General features: G+C 33.3%; 1 protein-coding gene across 5 annotated transcripts in view; it reads right to left on the bottom strand.

Moving 5' to 3' along the window:
* LOC113548490 (insulin gene enhancer protein ISL-2B-like) overlaps positions 1–19,494 on the bottom strand; it is a 112,753-nt gene that overhangs the window by 49,846 nt on the left and 43,413 nt on the right. For 4 of the 5 annotated variants that reach the window (XM_026949387.1, XM_026949391.1, XM_026949392.1 and 1 more), the window contains exon 2: positions 10,466–10,519. The exons of the other annotated variant lie outside the window; for it this stretch is intronic. The gene's annotated coding sequence lies outside the window, so the exon portion shown is untranslated. The remainder of the gene's footprint in view (positions 1–10,465; positions 10,520–19,494) is intronic. 5 annotated transcript variants of the gene reach the window in all.

Here is a 19,494-nt window from a genome sequence, read left to right as displayed (position 1 = left end):
TGAAAATCGAAAACTGATTGGACCGTAATGACATCACGGTATACCTATGTAGAATTTATAAATGTATTTTAAAATCAAAACCCTAGCCGGAAAAAAATAATATCGTTTCAAAATAATTAAATAATAAAATGGACAATTTCGCTTTGATAAATTATAAAATTGGAAAGTACCTTTATTGGTGGCGATTTCAGTTTTATTTTAACGGTTTACACCGTTTACGCGATGCAATTGATTTTTTTAAAAAAATAATTGATTTGTTTTGCAATACACGGTGTTTACAAAATTTACAATAATATCTTATCTATTTTTATATATTATAATATTATATACATAAAATAAAAAATATTATAATATATAATATTATGGTTTTATTTTTATTAAAAATAATTAAACATTTAAATATTATAAATATGAATATGATAATTAAATAATGATCAATAGTACAACAGTATAAATTGCAAAATGTAATAATTTAGGATTATTATAGTAAAATAAGTTTCATATATCCAATAACTTTCAATATTGTACACGGGTCTGACATACATGTATTTCACTAAAATAAATTGATATCGTATTATAACATTACCCTAAACTTATGTGTACATTATAAATATACAACATTTATAGCAATATTCGTGTAAGTTATGATCAATAGAAATTTCATTATTACTTGTTTTTTCTGATCTATAAAACAAATTATAATATATTACCTATATCGTTCGGATAACTAGACAATTTTCCTAAATAGTTATTCGATTTTGCATTTATAATAAAAACACAGTAGCTTCCATAACGAGGTATATCGATGATTTATGTCGGAGATACATATGTGTATAAATTGTGTGATGCGTATAAATGTAATAATATATGCCATTGTCAGCCAATAAGTATTATTTTTCCTATCCAATATTATGTTCTGGAATAATAATAATAATAATATAATGTCGTTATTGTTATACCCATTGCGGCCGCCAATTTCAATAATTTCCACGAGGGTTGAAACATTGAGCAATAACCGGAACCTGGCAAAAGCTCTCCCCGTCCTATCAATCTTTCTCACTCACTCTTACTCCCACTCATACCGGTAGTAGTGGAAACAGCGGTGGTGGACCATGCGGGTCCGCAGGGGGTTCCGTTGACTTTATTATTAGAATTTCCGATGGGCTAGCCAGCCTGCCTGCTGCCTGCCAGAGAGGTCAGAGAGAGAGAGTTATATTACATATGCGGCGAAAAGGTCCAAATCGATATAACACCGGTGCAGCGGGTGCGGGCGGACGTCGAAACGACAACGACGGGCAGCGGGGTGAAAAAACCTCTTAGCAATATTGCGAAGAGATGTAGGAGTGTTTGATCGAAAACACCTTAAATAAGGGGGTTCACGGCGAGGAGTAGGTCATGAATGAGACGCGCGCGCGGAGGGGATGAGATGGTGTGACGGAGGGATAAAAAGGGGACGGAGTAGGACAGGAGGAGGAAAATCGTTTTCCGAATCTAATATATGAATGAAATGGGGAAGAAAAACCAATTTCGAGTATCGCCGCCGAAACCAATACCCGTCGGTCGGGTGTTATTTAATCGATAACTATCACACATGATACATGGGCTGCTTGCTCTGCTGCTGCTGCTCCTACTTTTTCCTTACACACATACACACGCATGCACACGCATATATATATAGCTGGCCCTCTGCGTACTCTGCCGTTAAATTGCCTTTGCGACAACGACGACGACGACTACTTCTACCGCCTTTCCTATATATATGCGCTATTACTATTATTGTTATTATTATTACGACGCTCCTATCCCGATGGACACACACGGGCGAAATTTCGTTTTGCATAATATCCACCTCGAACGGTAGCAATCGATGTCAGTATTATAAATCATAATTCCGTTTTATTCTTGTACATGTATAAATTCCCTTTGGAATTTCATCTTACGTTTTTCTTTTGTGCTCGTTTTCTCGAACACTTATACTGCCTTCTTATACCCACCCCATTTAAGTTCAAAAACGCCGACAAACCCAATCAGTAACAATATATTATATTATAGTAACACGTATATGACTTACACATATTTATATACGATTGATTCGCGTGTTTATTTCCATCGTTTACGGACACCCGTGTGACATCCGGCACCAAACCAAAATCCAATCGCCAATAGATTCGATTTACAAATAACAGCGATCCCGCCAAATTACACCTCGTGGTTTACTATTGAATATCAACCGCGATCGAGCGTATATATACGAGTACACATGACGTGCAAATACCTACATATAATATTATTACTCTACGAAGGTCGTTCGTCAAAACGATACAAAATAACACCAAAACTATATTATAAGTACAAGTGGTACCTATGTACGGTATAGGACTTAGTCTCCAACAAAATGTAAGTTTTCTCCGCCTACAGAACTTTTAAACGATAGGTAGGTACCTATTATTATAACAAGCGGTACCATGTCATTGTTACATCGTATTCATCGGGTAACTTAAAAGACAATGGAAATACGTCTATACACGGGAAATGTTTACTCTCGCCGATAAGTAGTATACTCATAACATTAATATAATATAATAAGACATACATAGTATCATTAAATACGTTCCGGCATTAATAATAATTCCGATTTCTTTAACACACATGTTTATTCAGACCCCGCGACCGTTGTTTGATTATACGTGGTTTATTTAACTAGTGATTTGTACTATATAATTTATGTAATATTACTCGTATATTCCGAGTCAGTGTTATTGGTCTTTACACTAAATACAATTGAACTTTGTTGTTTATTTAACTTGCGCCAGACAAATTGTATTATATTTTTTAACTTGTCTGGAGTACTATTGTTGTATAATACGGTTGTTTTTGTTTGTTTTTTTTTTTTTTTTGGCTCTCGCTACAGTGCGTAATTTATTTCGTAAGTAAGTATAACATCCAAGATATATGGGACCATTATAGTCACAAATATGGCACATTTCATTTTTTTTATGTAATACCACTACGGCTTTTAAGTGAATAACAAAATAGTATTTTTTGATGAATTATTGACATAAATTACGCTGTATACATATACTCTTATTTGTTGTATCTCGATTGTAAAATAAACACTATTACCAAAATACGATTCAATATTTGTCGAAATACTTTATCACTCGATTTATATTTAAATGTAAATTAGGTTAATTAAGGAAAGTTGTCAAGGTAATGATCTAAATAACTCTACCAAATCATTATTACAACGGGTTCTTTATCGTACCTCATTAGTCATTAGTTAGTTATAAAACATGTGATATGACAACGCCATTTCCTGTCATTATTTGTATTTATTTTAAAAACATCATATTTTTTTTTAAATTGTAATTAATCATAGCAAATAAAAATAAAAATACTTTTTTTAACGGCTTTAAAAAATTTAAAACAGCTATATTTTTTCTAAGCACTACGCAGCTTACCAATTATGTGTTAAAAATACGTGTAAACAAAGAAACGCTCTAAAAGTTATGCAATCGACAACTGTACATAAAAAAATGGAACTCAGATAATATATGTTGTCGCTATGCTTTATCATAGTATATAAAAATTCAACCTATAATTTACTTGATTATGTAGTTAATATCTGTTTGAATTCGAAATATGTAATAGTATATATGTGTGATCGAATAAGATTTGAATCGTATAAGTTGTTACAAATAGTTGTTGACTTATAGTCTATGTAGATACTAAGACACTTAAGCTGTCTTGTATACTCATGTATTGTACATAACAATATTTTTGTTACTTTTCTTACCTATATTATATAATATATATATATACACACATCGTATTGTCGTGTTGTATGCAGGGGCGTCATTTGCGGTACACAGGGTATACATTTGCATACCTAAAATTCTAAATTGTAAATTTTGGCCCGCTCGGCCACATCACAATAATATCAAATATGTCGAAAAAAAATAAATAGTGCCCTGCTCAATATTTATGCGTACAAAATAAAAAAAATTGAAATGACACCCCTGGTTGTTTGTGTGTATATATATATATGTTATACATGTGTAGTGCCACTTCGGGAATAGTAGTGAAGTTAAATTTGATGATATTGATAATGGTTAAAACGAATTCGAGCGTAGACGTATATTTTATTTTATTTAAAATCATCGATGCCGGAATAGGCGATTTTTCAGTTCCTATAATGCGTAAGGAGACTGGTGGAATAATCGTTTACGTCGAATGATCTGAAATATTTACATGTATCTTTCGCATGGGAAAGAAAGGATAATAAAAAAAACAAATAGATTTCCCTAGTGTACTGTGTTTTTGTAGACAGTAGTACAGTACAAAGAGCAATGGATTAAATCACAAAATGAGTGCAAATAAATATCACGGGTTTTTTCTTTCTATCCTGAATGCATTATATCGTTATTGTCCTATGTATTGTAGCGAATGTTTGTTCTCACGCATCGGCAAAATAATAATAATAAAACGTTTTAATGATTTATTTTTATATACATATGCACATACTGCAGAGCACTTAAATCGTATGCAAATCATGAATAGTAAAGGCCATAGTACGTCAGTACCCTTTAAATTACAACCCCTTCGAGGTATTATTATCATAACAAAATCCTTTTTGATTGAGGGTTTGTTATGACACGGGTTGGTGGCGTCATTAAAAACTCGAAATGGTAATGACGACGCTTTTGATACACCGCTCTTACCCCAGCATGACACAAATATCGTTTTCTAATTCCATAATATAGTATACCACCTGATGACTGTTACAGAGAAACACAAAGATCAGAATCTTAATCGTATCAAATATGTACATTTAGAATTCGATTCGAATTATCGAACAGCAATAATTTAATTTTATATGCATATATTAAAGTCAAATTTATTACAATAATATAATATTTATCGAAAAACGCTTTATTACTACATTCTTTTTTCCAGACATATTAAAATTAAACATTTATCATGTTAGTGACATATTTTAAATATTTCATTAGAATTAAAGACTAGTCAATACACCTAGTTATGAACAGAGTGAAGATTTTAGACGATCGTAGTATCTACTAACATATTAAATTATTATACATACACGCAATTTAAACGAATTATAATATTACAAAACATAACATATACATTAGAGCAGTAAAGTCGAGGGTTTTCTACATGTATCTAATTTCTGTGTTTTCGTCATAAGCGACCGTCATTGTAAGTGTGCGTGTGTGCGTACTCACGTACGATGTTGGCAAAGAGGAAACGTGACCGGACGGGTTGTAGAGGGGATGGCACGCATTAACTTTTCACGAATGTAGCAGCCGAGCGTACTATACTCTCTCTGCAACTGAGGAAGGTTGGTGGTGGGAGCGGTACCCGAATCCCTTATTGTAGTCAATTAAGGGAACGGTTTTTATTATTAATCGAACGGTTTGTCACTTAGTCCTCCCCGCATATGCCAGTGAGTGAGTTTGCCACCGAGGAGCAACATCCACTCTCCTTCTAACCATATACATTATATATATATACGAGTGTGCGAGTGTGTACTCTTTCTTCGGGTCTCGTCTCTCCTCTAAAACGTGTAAGCGGATAGGATTTAGACAGAAGTATACGAGCTCGGCGTTATAATGGACCCGAGGATCGGGTGGGACAAGCGGCGTGCGGGAGATGAGTGAAAAACCAGAGAGCTCCATTAGAGCCCATTAATGGGTTTTGAGTGGTGACTACGGCGGCGGCAGACCCGGAGAGTGGTTCTTCTATACCGCGACCCGCCCGACCACGGTTACCGCGGGGTTATATCGATAAGGGACGCGCGCGGCATCCACTACTGCCACCGTTGCCCCCACCGACCGTTGCCATAATATATATATACAGTATATACACCGTCAACACGAGACGGGAGTGCGCGTGGATGGCTTTAAAGTTGTGCGACGAGTGCACCCTCCCCCTCTCTTTTTCGCCGCCGATCCCGACTAGCAACACCCACGCGTAATGGATGAGAAAACTTATAAAGGAAAGTGCGTATATATGGTATACACCCTAAGTGTGTACATATACCTGGACGACTTCGGACGGTGCAGGTGAGGTAGTCAGTGGGTAGAGTGGTGCAGATATAGGTCGCGCGACGAGAGGAGTTGCGATTGCAACTTATAGACGGAGGCACGCGTTCGCCTTCGGGATTTTAAAGTTCGACGCCGCGGGCTCCTTTTATACATGCATAGGTATCCCCGTCACAGCACTCTAATAATATTTTGGCCTCACAATATCGGTCACCAGTCTGACATCGCGAGGCTTGCTTTAAAAAAAATGTATATCGATCATTATTATTACTTTTTTCTAAACGATCTACACGTAGATTACATAGCTACAAGAGGGGACTGAAGTGGCTATTATACATACTATATAGATTATAATCACCTCACTGTTATAGGATTTTTTTTTCTCAAAAAACACACATTTACATTAATATATAGGTGCAATTGAGTTTTATTAACCGTTCATTGTAAGTACAATTAGACGAATTTTTTAATTATATCAATTTATAATTTCTAGGTATATACATGAGATAATCAATTATATTATTGAGAATGGTAAATTTTGGCAAACAAGTTATTATTTTCCAAATACCAAGTAAAAATATTTTAATGTAAATTTTTTTCTTTAAGAAATATAATTAAAACCGATGCGTACAAATAATAAATATTTTTTATTCAACGAAGTCATAATTTAATAAAACTTTAAAAAACCTAGTTAATAATTTAAAATACAAGTAATTTATTTATAATATTTGTAATATTTCTACAAATATTGTGAAAGATTTTATTATATATTTATATTCACCCCCATCTGAAAAGATTATTTATAATCCCTATATCACATAAATATGGAGGGTCGGCTGGGCCGACTTATAATCGTGTTATCAAAAACGTCCAACATCATAAACTGGTATCCGTTAAAGTCAATTACAGAATAAATTTAATTTGTTTCACTTTTAAAAGAGTGAGATTTCAGCCACCTGGTGCTACAGCATAGTACAATATATTATATGAAATAAACATATATAATGGTACATTAAAATTATATTCAGCGAGAAATATTGAAAAAATGCAATATCCACGTCAGTCGTCTAAAAGTAAGTACAGTATTTATCGATCAATATTCTAACACTGCTGCTGAATTTCCTTTTGCCGATGATGAAAAGTAGAAAATAAAAGTTTGTGTGTCGTAGTTGAGAAATGTAAAAAACTTATAGGCACATTAAAAAACGGTCGGGTGTCATAATTCTCACGATAAACAGAAATTGAATAGAAAAGGATTTTTATCGGGAGGCTTTGTTTCTTATAATATAATATTATGTCATATGTGTATATAAATATATAAATTATAATTAAAGATCATAGCTATCTCTGGGCGGTTTACTGACGATACTAAACGAAAACAATATCAAAAGCTCTTTTACTACGGCCAGATTTTTAGTAGCGCAAAGCTGCAAGACCTAACTAATTACGACAGCACTCAGGCGGCGGCGAGTAGATCCGGATTTACGATCCGGCGTAAATTCCCTGGCTCCTCGTAATTGCGGTTGCTTCGGTAACGAGCGGGTAAATGGACGTCGTTTTAATTGCTAGACTTTTGCGTGCTCGTGGTGATATACACGATGGCTGCTGGGTCGGGTTGGACGGTCATCATTGTCAGCACAGGCGACGGCGGCATTCGAGGCGAATTAACCGAAACTAAAATGAATTCCGATTAAAACAGCACACAGCGGCATTGATATTATACCACATACCATACCAAACATGGATTTACTATACGAAGGTAGCTACTATTTTTATACTATAAAAATATGCAGCAAGTAGTATAACAATTAACAATATGGGGCATGTTACAACTTTATAATGCTAATCTTCGAAATATATTTAATACACTATAATACTATATATGTTATATTATACGCAGATTCATATATATCGGTTTTATTAGTGGTGAGAGCAAAAAGGATTATTACGAGTAAACTTGGACCCTGAACTAAATATATATATAAAAAAAAAATTTGCACAAGCCTACTCAGTACTCTTATCTTTTTAAAATAAACAATATTACACGTAATAATATATTGGTCATTTTTGATGACCAGAAGGCAGTGACCGAAAAGGATCTCTCATTATCTATATATAGTAAGGTGCGGTCCTACAGCCGCCCACGAGATCAAACTTAATTAACGTCAAAAGTAATCGACTCGCCAAAATATACGGGCTGAGTGAAGAGGGCGGTGGTGCGGGGACGTTTTAATTAATCAAGGAAACTTTTTAGAAATCCCCTGCCGAGGCGACGGCAGCGGAAACGGAACGTTTTGACGGTTTGACGGTGCGTATTCGCGCGGTGCATTGTTCACGCCAACCGGTGTACATATTAAATTAATCCCATTAGGTATTAATTTTCATTATTACACGAGCAAGTGCGTGCGTGCAGCGTCCCTTTGACAGAAACTTCTCCACCCTCACCCACAGCCGACACATTTATACATATAATATATACTTGGCACACACACACACAAATTCTGGGTATATATACAAATATATACATATATATCATACCGACAGAAGGGCGAACGGCACGACAAGCTAAAGAGGGACGAACACAAAATTGGTTTCTACGTTGCATAATTGCGTAAACCGTATTTTCAGAAAACCTCTACCTCCCCACACATCGCTTCGCTCACCCGTTATTTAATAATAATAATATGTGTGGCTGCTCTAATTACATTTGACGACGAGAACAACAACATCCGGGAATTCCGTACGGACGATGCGGCGTTACACATGTGTGCTATGTCTCCGCGGCAGTGAAAAGCACACACACACACACATACACATACATGGCTATATTAGATTATTCTATTATATACCTACGATAAAACAATATAATGTAATAATAGTTCGATTTCCGGATGGCGGTGGAGGAAGTCTTGTACTTTTTTATTATAATTTCAGTGCACTTGGCCTATGCCGTTATTAATCGGAATACGAGTGCATTACATCTATTTATAGAGACATGATTCAATGTTATCGACCGCGTGCCTTCGTGAAAAAATCTATAGAATAATCCCCCCCCTTTCTTTTCACCGGTATACTATGATTTCCACGGATAAATTATTCGTTTTTTTGTGTAATAATAATAATAACTTAACGCATAAAATATATAGGAACGTATCGGTTTTAATACCTAAACATAATTATTTCTTATTTGAGAGTAATAACGCGTACAATTATAATGCAGCTAATACATATATATCATACATACCTGTATAGTATATATACCTATATATTTTTTATATACTCTTTTATGAGTTTATTGACTAATTTAAATATAAAGAACAATTAAAAAAAAACTTCGATGTAAAAAAAAAAAAACGAATCTGATCATTGAGTTAATAATACGAAATAATGATCAATATCGACATAATATATTGTTCTGAATGAAAACAAAATCCAATTAATAAAAGTATCGTAAATAATTTATGTTTTAATTTTTAATTGACCCAATTTTGTTTGTTTGTTGTAATTTTTCATTTCATTAAGTACGATTACTGAGATAATAAGTTTTCTAATAAATTTCTTAATTACTTCTCTGAGTTATTTCGAGAACGTTTTCTCTTCTCAACTAAATGTCAATTTTTAAGATTTACGCTTGAAGTAATTCTGTTATGTTCTTTTATACCCAATTATTATCATTCTCATATTTAGTAAAAATAGTTAAAATTTAAGAATATAAATATTTGATAATTATCTACATAATAATATGTAATTTATATTAAACGAATTTATCTCGTTTGAATGCTATCAATGGATCGATATCATTCGTCTTCATAGAGATGAGAAATTTAGACACATATAGATTTAATATACATAACGTGTCTTTAACAATAATTAGTTCACTAATTTTACATTTACGACAAACTTATAATTTGAAATGTCTTAAATAAATAATATGTTTATAGTATAAAATATGTATTTTACGTAAGAGACAAGCGTACCTATACTATACGCGTATCGCTCGTATGTAAATGTATAAGCGGCTACTTATCGTTTGAACATAATTGTAATGAAATTGTTATATCTTATATTTTCACGAGTATTCGGATCATAAAATAATTTAATAACTTTAGCTGTTTAAATATTTAAACTATATAATTGTACCATTATAAACGTATACAATCGAAACACATTTATTTATTATATATGTGTATAAAAAATACCATGGCATATAAGTTGGCATCAAAGCTATTTCGAGTGTTTAAAAATATGTACTTACTATAAACCTTTCTATCTCTTACACCATGTATTAATCTTATATTATATGAGTCACATTTAACATCCATAAGAATAATACGAGTGCAATTATAAATTATAATATAAAAGTATTTTATAATTTCGATATTGTTAAGTAATTTACTCACCTAGTCATTTATAACGGCAACAATTTCTTTTCAAATTCTTTATACAGCAGATGTCTGAAAAAAAATTTTTTTTTATTTAACAACTACAATTATTTGTTTATTTGTCGTATAATTTCTAAGCACATTGTAAAAACCAAAATATATTCTAAAAAAAAAAATCATTTATAAAAATAGGTACTGTCATATATAATATATTTTAGCTATAATGCTATAGTATATATTATATACACTGTAGGCGTATGTCAATTCGAAAAAATACGGCAACAATTTTTATGAGAATTATCCTGCAAATTAATGATTTTTACGTATAGTACTATGTTAATAAAAATTACACACTTATAATATATTATTATAAAATAATAGAAATTGCTATATCGGGACTAGAAGATAATAATTGCGTTTATTGATAGCATATAATATTGCAGTAGTTGTCCCAATATCACACGTTTTGGCTCCGTGTTTTGGTTATGGGCGACATCAATTTTTTGTTATTTTAAATATTGGTTTGTCGTATGTGTATATATAAATACGTTATAAAATACCACATCAGAAAGTGCATAGTTTATTCCGCAATGTATTAATTTTCAACTTAAAGTTTGTCTCTAACTAACTTTCTTTAGTCGGTCAGGTTACCTGATGATTTATAGGCTATATATGTCTAGATCGATCGCAAAATGTCTGTTATGTCGTCATAACTTTTTACGGTCATAAATATTATTATAAGTACGAAATAGCAGCTCAATTTAAGCAGGACGGTTTTCGATTATTTGTGTTTGTTTGGAGACATAATTTAATCATGCGTATATTGCAATACTGCAGTCAGTAGTAAACTCGGACTATAGAGTTGTCTAGAGTCTATATAGTATGTATTATAATACACGAAGGCAACAACAAAAAACAAGTATTAATCCAAATTCTAACTGTGCCTGCAGCCATAATCAATTGCTCATCATCGTACTTAATGGAAACTAATATAAAAATACTGTTGCAAAGTTAGCAATGTTATCTCTTCACTCCAGAGTGAACGCTTTCAACTTTAACTCTAACGAAAACATATTATATTTCTTATAGAATCGACTGATGTGTAAGAAATAATACTGGATAGTCCATGGAGGGAAACATCAATATAAAGTGTTTAGTGGAGTAGATAATATGTCATCGGAGTATTTGTTCAAAACTCTCCCAGAAGAATGCATCGGAACAAGTTAAAAATGTTCCTAATCAATAACTTTTATTAACGTTATTATTATTTTATTCTATTATTTTTTATGTAGTCACAAAACATATTATAGTATTTGTTGAACTTTATTTGTGTCCTTATGATTGATAATTACTCGAACAAGCAACCACCACCCCTCGAGTAAAAAAAACTGATACAGACGAAAAAAATATATAATCGAGTGACCTATTGTAACGTAGCATAAAAAAAAATAATAATAATAGTTCAGGAGGTATTTATATATAAAGCATATTGTATTATATTATTGTAGTGCTGTTGGTGTAGGAGATTACGTGCGGACGGGAGACGAGAACGTAATCCGGAGGCAGTTATGTGACGTTCACATTAAGGGACGGATTATTCGAACAGGTTTATATAATATTGTATCATATTATTAATTATACAGAACTATGATATAGGATCCAGTGTTAAACTGCTTTTTTGAATGCTCAGGTTTTTTTCTCTCATCCCGACATACTTCGCCGCGTTGAATTTCATTTTTTTTTTGTTATTTATCACGGAAAAGCCCGAGGCATTGAAATAGATCCGTTTTTGTTTATTGGCCTGCATTTTACTGTCGATTTACATAATATACCATGTTTTTATATATATTAAAACAAGATGCCTACGCATACGAGGTACATACGAACGTCAAACCAATGGACCGCGCATACAGAGGTAATTATCGAATAAAATATATATCGCACTCCCGCCGAGACCAACTAGCCACTAAATCGGACGAATGATCTATGCATAGCAGGTGGGTTGTCGGACGAAAAAAAAATCAAAAATAAAAACGTTTTAATAAAAATTAATTTTATCTTGCGTTTTTATTTTATTTTTAAAGTGACAGATTATTGAAAATGATGACAGTTCCGATTCGCACTCGAACACAGACCGACACGTTTATGCACTACTTTGTTATAATATTACATAGAACTACTCGATATTATAATATTTCATACGTACGAGTATAACCATCGAATTTACAACCATCTCGGATTGGACAATTACCAGAATGCAATAGAATCCGATATATTATATTTATTAAATACCGAGTGAATGGCATAGCGGTCGAGTGCTGCAGTTGAATAGGTATCTTTGAAATATAGTCTGCATATCGCGGCTATATACGTGAATTGCAGTACAAGTGATCACGCGTGTATTTACGTTATGTTTACATATAATGAAATATGTTTAAACTTTGCCAAGAATCGGATTATAAGTCGAGGAATAAAATTAACTTTATCGACAGAACGCTTTGTACTGCAATGTATTATAAATGAAATCACAGCACAAGAGTGGTATATATATATATATATATATATATATATATATCGAGTATTGACATATCGTTCGTTTATATCATTATGTTTAAATGTTTTATGCTACGAAAGTAAAAACATTAAAATCTTTTTTATCGGTGAGTACAAGTGGTACAAGTGGCGGTACGCAAGTAGATGAGCGGGGTAGAGGACCACCCGAGAGAAATAAAAACGACGATCTCGACGCGGCTCGCCACTTCAATTTGTTCGCACAGATGTCATTCCAAACTAATTATACGCACTGCAGAAAATAATATTATGTTCAACCACGCCTCGGCGAATTAGCACGTGCGAACCACGTAAGTGGTGGTTTAATCATTTCTATACCGCACGTCGTTGTCTGCCCATTACACTAAAATTAGGAAACGCGTGAAGTACCGCAAAATAGTCAAATCGAATTTTCATCATATAAAGTATATTATAGTATAGGTGACGTGCAGGGTGTGATTGTTTATTTAAATCTTATTTTTGTCAGTTGCAAAATGAATATTGTCTACACTCTACGACGATCTCATAATAATTACGTTATTAGGTCCCTTATTTATATATTATAAAATTTGACACATTCACCAATAATACGACTGGTTTTTTTTATTGGTTCTATTATTGTTGTATTATATTCCATCCTTCCTTATTATTATTATTGCACGGGAATATTTTGGATCGCATTCTGGAGAGTGTATTTTTATACTATTATATTACAATGTGGTGTAACTTTTGGGGACAACAAAGACTGACGCCCAAACACTAAAATCTCAATAATATAGTGTTTAAATTCTCAATGAAATACTTACACTACGTACAATCGTCAATGTCTAATCTTCGTTCTTAATAAAAAATGTCTAAGTTACATAACAGACTGATCGTACATAATAATAGTGATTTATTTTAAATATTTTAAAGTTTTGTGTATATAACATACTACATACATTAGGTGAACCCACCTGCAGCGTTTCTATAATGTGTGTGGGACTGAGGGCGAAAAATAAATACTGCAGAAAAGGGACACGCGTAAATTATCCAGAAAGACGAGCATCTTTAGATCAAATATTTGGCACCTCGTGTTTGTGTTGAGTGTAAATGGATAGTGATGGAATCTTTTGGTCAGCATCTAATATATATATATATATTGTGTATTAAGTAGGTACATATATAACTATCTAAGAGTTGACGGAGAGATTTTTCTTCCAGAAAAAAAATACACCATAGACGGATAAAGAGACTCCGGATACCAGTAATGGCAAAACCATTAAAGTCACTCTCGCCTTTATGTATAATATCTAGATGTATATAAAACATGTGCGCCTTGTATAAATAATATATAGTATTATATTCCGTAAGAGATCGAAGCGATCTCGTTGTTATAAATGTATTATTTAACTTTATAACATGAATTATATTATATAATAGTATTTATAATGGGTAGTAGGGTAGTTCTAATGATGATGATATGAATATGCGTATTTTAGTCGTGATGATAAAAATTAAGAAACGATAGTGTACCTATAATACAGATCTTCTGCAGAAGAAACAAATTTAAGAAATAACCGGAATTTTTTCTAATGACAAAAATTATAATTTCTTTGCTATACCTATGCAAATTTAAACCATGTATGTATACCTATTAAATATACATATCTATGATTTAAAATGCTTATATTATAAAAAATACAAAGATCAAGTATATAGGGTAATTCTCGCGCGCATCATATACATAATAATATAGTACAACAAGAATATTATGTGATGCCAACGAGGAGCCGCCTTGGCCATACATCATCAGCTCAGCTTGCGAAAAAAAAATAAAAAACGAGGAAAAAACCACAAACGTCGACGTTGGTCGTTCGGGGTTAGTAATATGGTGGGAGGGTTTCCAGCGATGGTGGGAGGGTATCGAGCTCGTTAAGGGTACGGTTGCGGTGGCGGTGGTGGTGTAGTATATAGCGGCGACGAGCAAACGGCGCCTTATGGTCTGACGTGGGGTTGTGCCGCTAATTGGGCCGCGCTAACGAGAATACAAAATGCTCTGTTTCTCTCTCTCTCTCTTCTCCACTCTTTCTCTAACTATCTCTCTATCACTCGCGGGTGCTTCGGAAAATTCGCTGCAGACAATCCTCGCTAGTTTAGTGATATGCTTGCTCTGTTTATTCCTGAGGGCACATCTCGTTTGTGATAAACGGAGACTCCAGCGCGAGTACGTTATTAAGACAAAAATATTTATGTTGTGCAAATAAAATTTCTTTCGGCGGAAACCTCTTAAATATTATATTATTTAATTGTGTTTCCATCTGCGAAAACGCCCGTAACCCCGTAACTTTCGGAGAGAACCAACGTTGTCCGACGGACTTGTAATTACGAGCGGGATAATTACACTGCCGCAATAAAAACACGGCATCGAACCTTTAAAGGGCCAATTAAAAAAAAAAAAAAACAAAATCATACATAAATCCAAGAGAGGAAAAGAGTGCATGACTCCCGTTCCCGCGCCGAGGTAAATAATAATAATTAATACCAGATGTTCGATTCGTCAGCATACAGAGTAGTAGTATCACCGTCGTCGTCCCCGTCATTATTATTATAATAATGTTTCGAGTGTCGGCGGCGGCGACACGAGACACTAATTAGACGCGCGCCCGCTTTATAACTTGCAACGCCTCCGAGCGGTTGGCACCGGAGAGCATGCAGTGGCACGACGGCGTGCCCTCCTAACAAGCTGCAGTAGCGCGCACGGAACTACATAATAATAACGCGCGGCGGCGGTAATCGTACAAATGATGATAATAATAATAATAATTATTGTGAAAGACGGCGTTCACACGGGCATCGTTCGCTGCAGTTGTGTATTTCACGCGTGTTGTATGTGTGTAGCTATGTATAACATTATTATGTATAGGGTGTCTTGCCACGAGTCGTATCACACCCCGTACAGAAACAAGGCCCAAGAAACGAACAAAAGCCAATTAATATCGTATGGCGGATATACTTCCAAAGTTTTGTGACGAATGCACAGCCGACCGTCCCGATTTTATCTTTTAAAAACCTTTACAACTAATTGTTAATCATATTTCATCGTACTTTACGTTATATTGCGGTTGATTTTAATTGGGTGTATATTCATAATAATGTGCACACACATTTTTTATGCATCCAATTATATTTGACTCGTTCAAAAAGTAATCAAATCGACGTTTCATCGTAGAAATGAGTGCATGGCGTGCTTAGTTAGGGGCATGTATCGTTCGGCTAATGGTATAGTGAATAAATATCTCGACTAAAGAGTGGACGACAGTTTTTTTTTAAATAACCTAAGGAGCGGTGAGGTAATTGCTCGGTGTTTGTGAACTTTGTTGTACTAAAATTTGTCTTTGAAGCAAGTGTTTTTGTCCACAGAGCACGGCTAGGCATTTATTGTATTATTTTAAAGTGCATGCGCGATTTTCAGACACAGAAAGCCTTAAGGCTCTCATATACACACACACGGATTATCGTTATTCTGAATCTTCATTTGGTCACCCAACCGATGACGCCGAAAACGCGCGACTAGGCTTATACCAGTTATACCACAAATGAGGTAATGCGGTTATGCTCGCAGCCACAACTGTGTTTTCCAACCGTTTTATAGATATGTAGGTATGGCCATATAGGTGTATACATGGCGTCTGTGTTAATTGGAGGAACGCTCCAGGTATTATTTTCTCAGACTCCAGTCCGCAGTTATATATATGTTATTATTATTGTATCGTTTATACTTCTTCGACAACTTCTCATCAATAACTAGCCGAGCGAACGACGCGCCGCGACGCCCCCTCGGGACGCGCGAGCACCCGTAAACAATCCTGTTATATGCCGCCAACGATTCGGGGATGCCGTAATAATAATAACATGGTTAGCGATGATGTGATATATATATATACCACGGTACGTCACACGAAATAAAATAATTTTCTTTTTTTTTTTTAGTAAAGTATAATGTAGAATTTGCGTAAGGTCATAGAAACTATAGGTATACACCAACTTCTAATGTGTAAATTAAATCTCCTGATCAACTTTCATTTACACAATTTATTTTTAGCCGTGACGGATTAGAAAATTTCTAGTTCGATATTCTATAGATTCCCAAGATTGGGATCGAAATGGTATATTGGTATATTTTTTTGTTACATTTTATCAACGTTTCAACTAATATACCTATCCGTTTTTATACCATTTTCCACAAAATTAACCTTGTTGTCATTAACGTACAGAATAATATTATAAACAAAATAAATATTACATTAAAAAAAAATATATTCCACTTAATAATTTAATAACTCGTGTACCAAATAATTTACAATTAAATAATCATTTATAATTTTTTATTCAAAGAACTGTTACTAAAATAACTTATTACATTGCTACAGCAAGAATAAACATGTTTGCTTATGTATTTAATGGAGAACTAGTATAAAACACTAGTAGTTAACTATAATATAATATGTAGATAGGATAAGTTTCCTCGTGTGTTTAATTTTAATATAACGTAAAATGTTTTCATTTAATAGAGAAAAAAAATTACCTTGTATATTTGAAATTCATTATAATAATGTTTGTACAATAATATTTACCATACTATTTTATAAATCGATTTATGATTGTCCAAGTCCCAAGTCTCAATACTTCAGATAAAAATATTCAAATATTCAAATTTTTTTCAGAATATCTAACGGGTAGACAACCTACCTAAACGTACTCAGCAACTAATAAAGAGGAAAAAATAAAAATACTAAGAAACATTACTCTGCGAACTTTGAGTTTTAATCAAATTTTTGGAACTTAATAAGTACCTACTATTGAAACAAACTAAAAATAAATATATTTCTATTTAACACTAATTTTGACTGTACAATAAAACTTATTATGTTTACTATTCCACTTGTCGACTAGTAAGTGGATATTCAGTAATTGTTAAACAGCATTTCTTTTATTCCTATCTGCGTGCACTGTCCTAGTTCTATACTCTTGAGTGTTTAATAAATGATAGAGTACGCGTAACAAATTGAAATCGAATAATAAAACAACAATTTATGTGTTTATGTTTTTACGAATTGACAATAAAAAATTAATTAAAAACTGAACGATGAATATATTTTCCAATTTGTCGGCGAAACAATGAGATAGGGACAGTTATCCACGAATATGACAATACACGAATGATAAAAAAAAATTATTTCAAACGAATTCATTAAAACCGAATATTGTTGGGTAATTATATTAATGATAATAATTGTCTCGAAAAAGGAATAATCATTTTTCACGTAACAATTGTAAAGCAGATAAATATTTAAATATTGCTATAAATTGTATTGTTTAACTCCAATATATTATTATGTGTTATAACGAGAATGTTATAAAGGATAGAATATATAGTGTAAACAAGTAACTATCGTGTAATCGCAAAAACAACTAAATGGAAACTAATTAAATCGGCTGCAGTAGTATAAACGCGCAATATTAACGATATTCGCAATAAAACAAAATTAGGTAAATAGTTTACACCTTGACATAGGTAATATTCGTAATAATATATAATATAAATAATAACTGTAATAAACAATAAAAATTCTAATTTCAAATTTTAGTCATGACTTGTTATAGTATAACAAATAATTAATGAAAAAAAAAATGTTCGATAATTTTATATTTAAATACATAATTATTATTTATTAACAATGGAAAACTGAGACCTCAATAATTTTGCCATTTAGAGTACCCCAGCCTGCTAACAATCAGCCACGTGATTTTGTTACTTATTATTTTTATAATTCAGTCACAAATCCTTTTGAGTAAAATATAATGTTACGTTCATCCCGATGATCTATTTGCGCGCCATGTCTTGGTTCCGCACTCGGCATGTTTATATGATCTATATTGTGTATAGTAGCTAATTAAATGATATTTTCGTATTGTGTGCCTACCGCCCAGTAAATAGTATTAGATATTATATTGTAATTCACGCTATAATAGCAGTCCCGCGAAAATATTATTTCACGATATACGCACTTTTGTAAGATCGTGTATTACAATATTTAATTACTCATTAATAACAAAGTTATTGTTAATTTTCGAATCGAAATCGAGTACTGAATTTCCAGGCCAGCGGTGTATAAGCTAGGGTAAGTTACAACACACACACACACACACACACACATTTTTGTCATTAAATATATATAACACACTGCCGACTTTATATACATATTATACGCGTATATTGCGTGTCGCCCGAAAATGGCGGGGAATGAAGAGCAGGGTCTTTGTTGGGCGCGTTGTTCTATTACTGCGTCTAATTGGTTCATACTCATTAAAAAGCCCTCGTCGCTAACACCGTAGTCGTCATCGTCGTCATCGTCGTCGCCGGCCGAGTTCTAATTTAACCGGGGCGAACCTCATTATATTGTCGACCCGTGTCTGACGGGCGGTGGCGCGGAGAGGCTCGGATTGGTAGGGTT

The sequence above is a fragment of the Rhopalosiphum maidis genome, chromosome 1 (genome assembly GCF_003676215.2).
Source record: "Rhopalosiphum maidis isolate BTI-1 chromosome 1, ASM367621v3, whole genome shotgun sequence".
In the NCBI taxonomy this organism is placed as follows: Eukaryota; Metazoa; Arthropoda; class Insecta; order Hemiptera; family Aphididae; genus Rhopalosiphum; species Rhopalosiphum maidis.
This window is presented reverse-complemented; position numbering and strand designations above follow the sequence as displayed.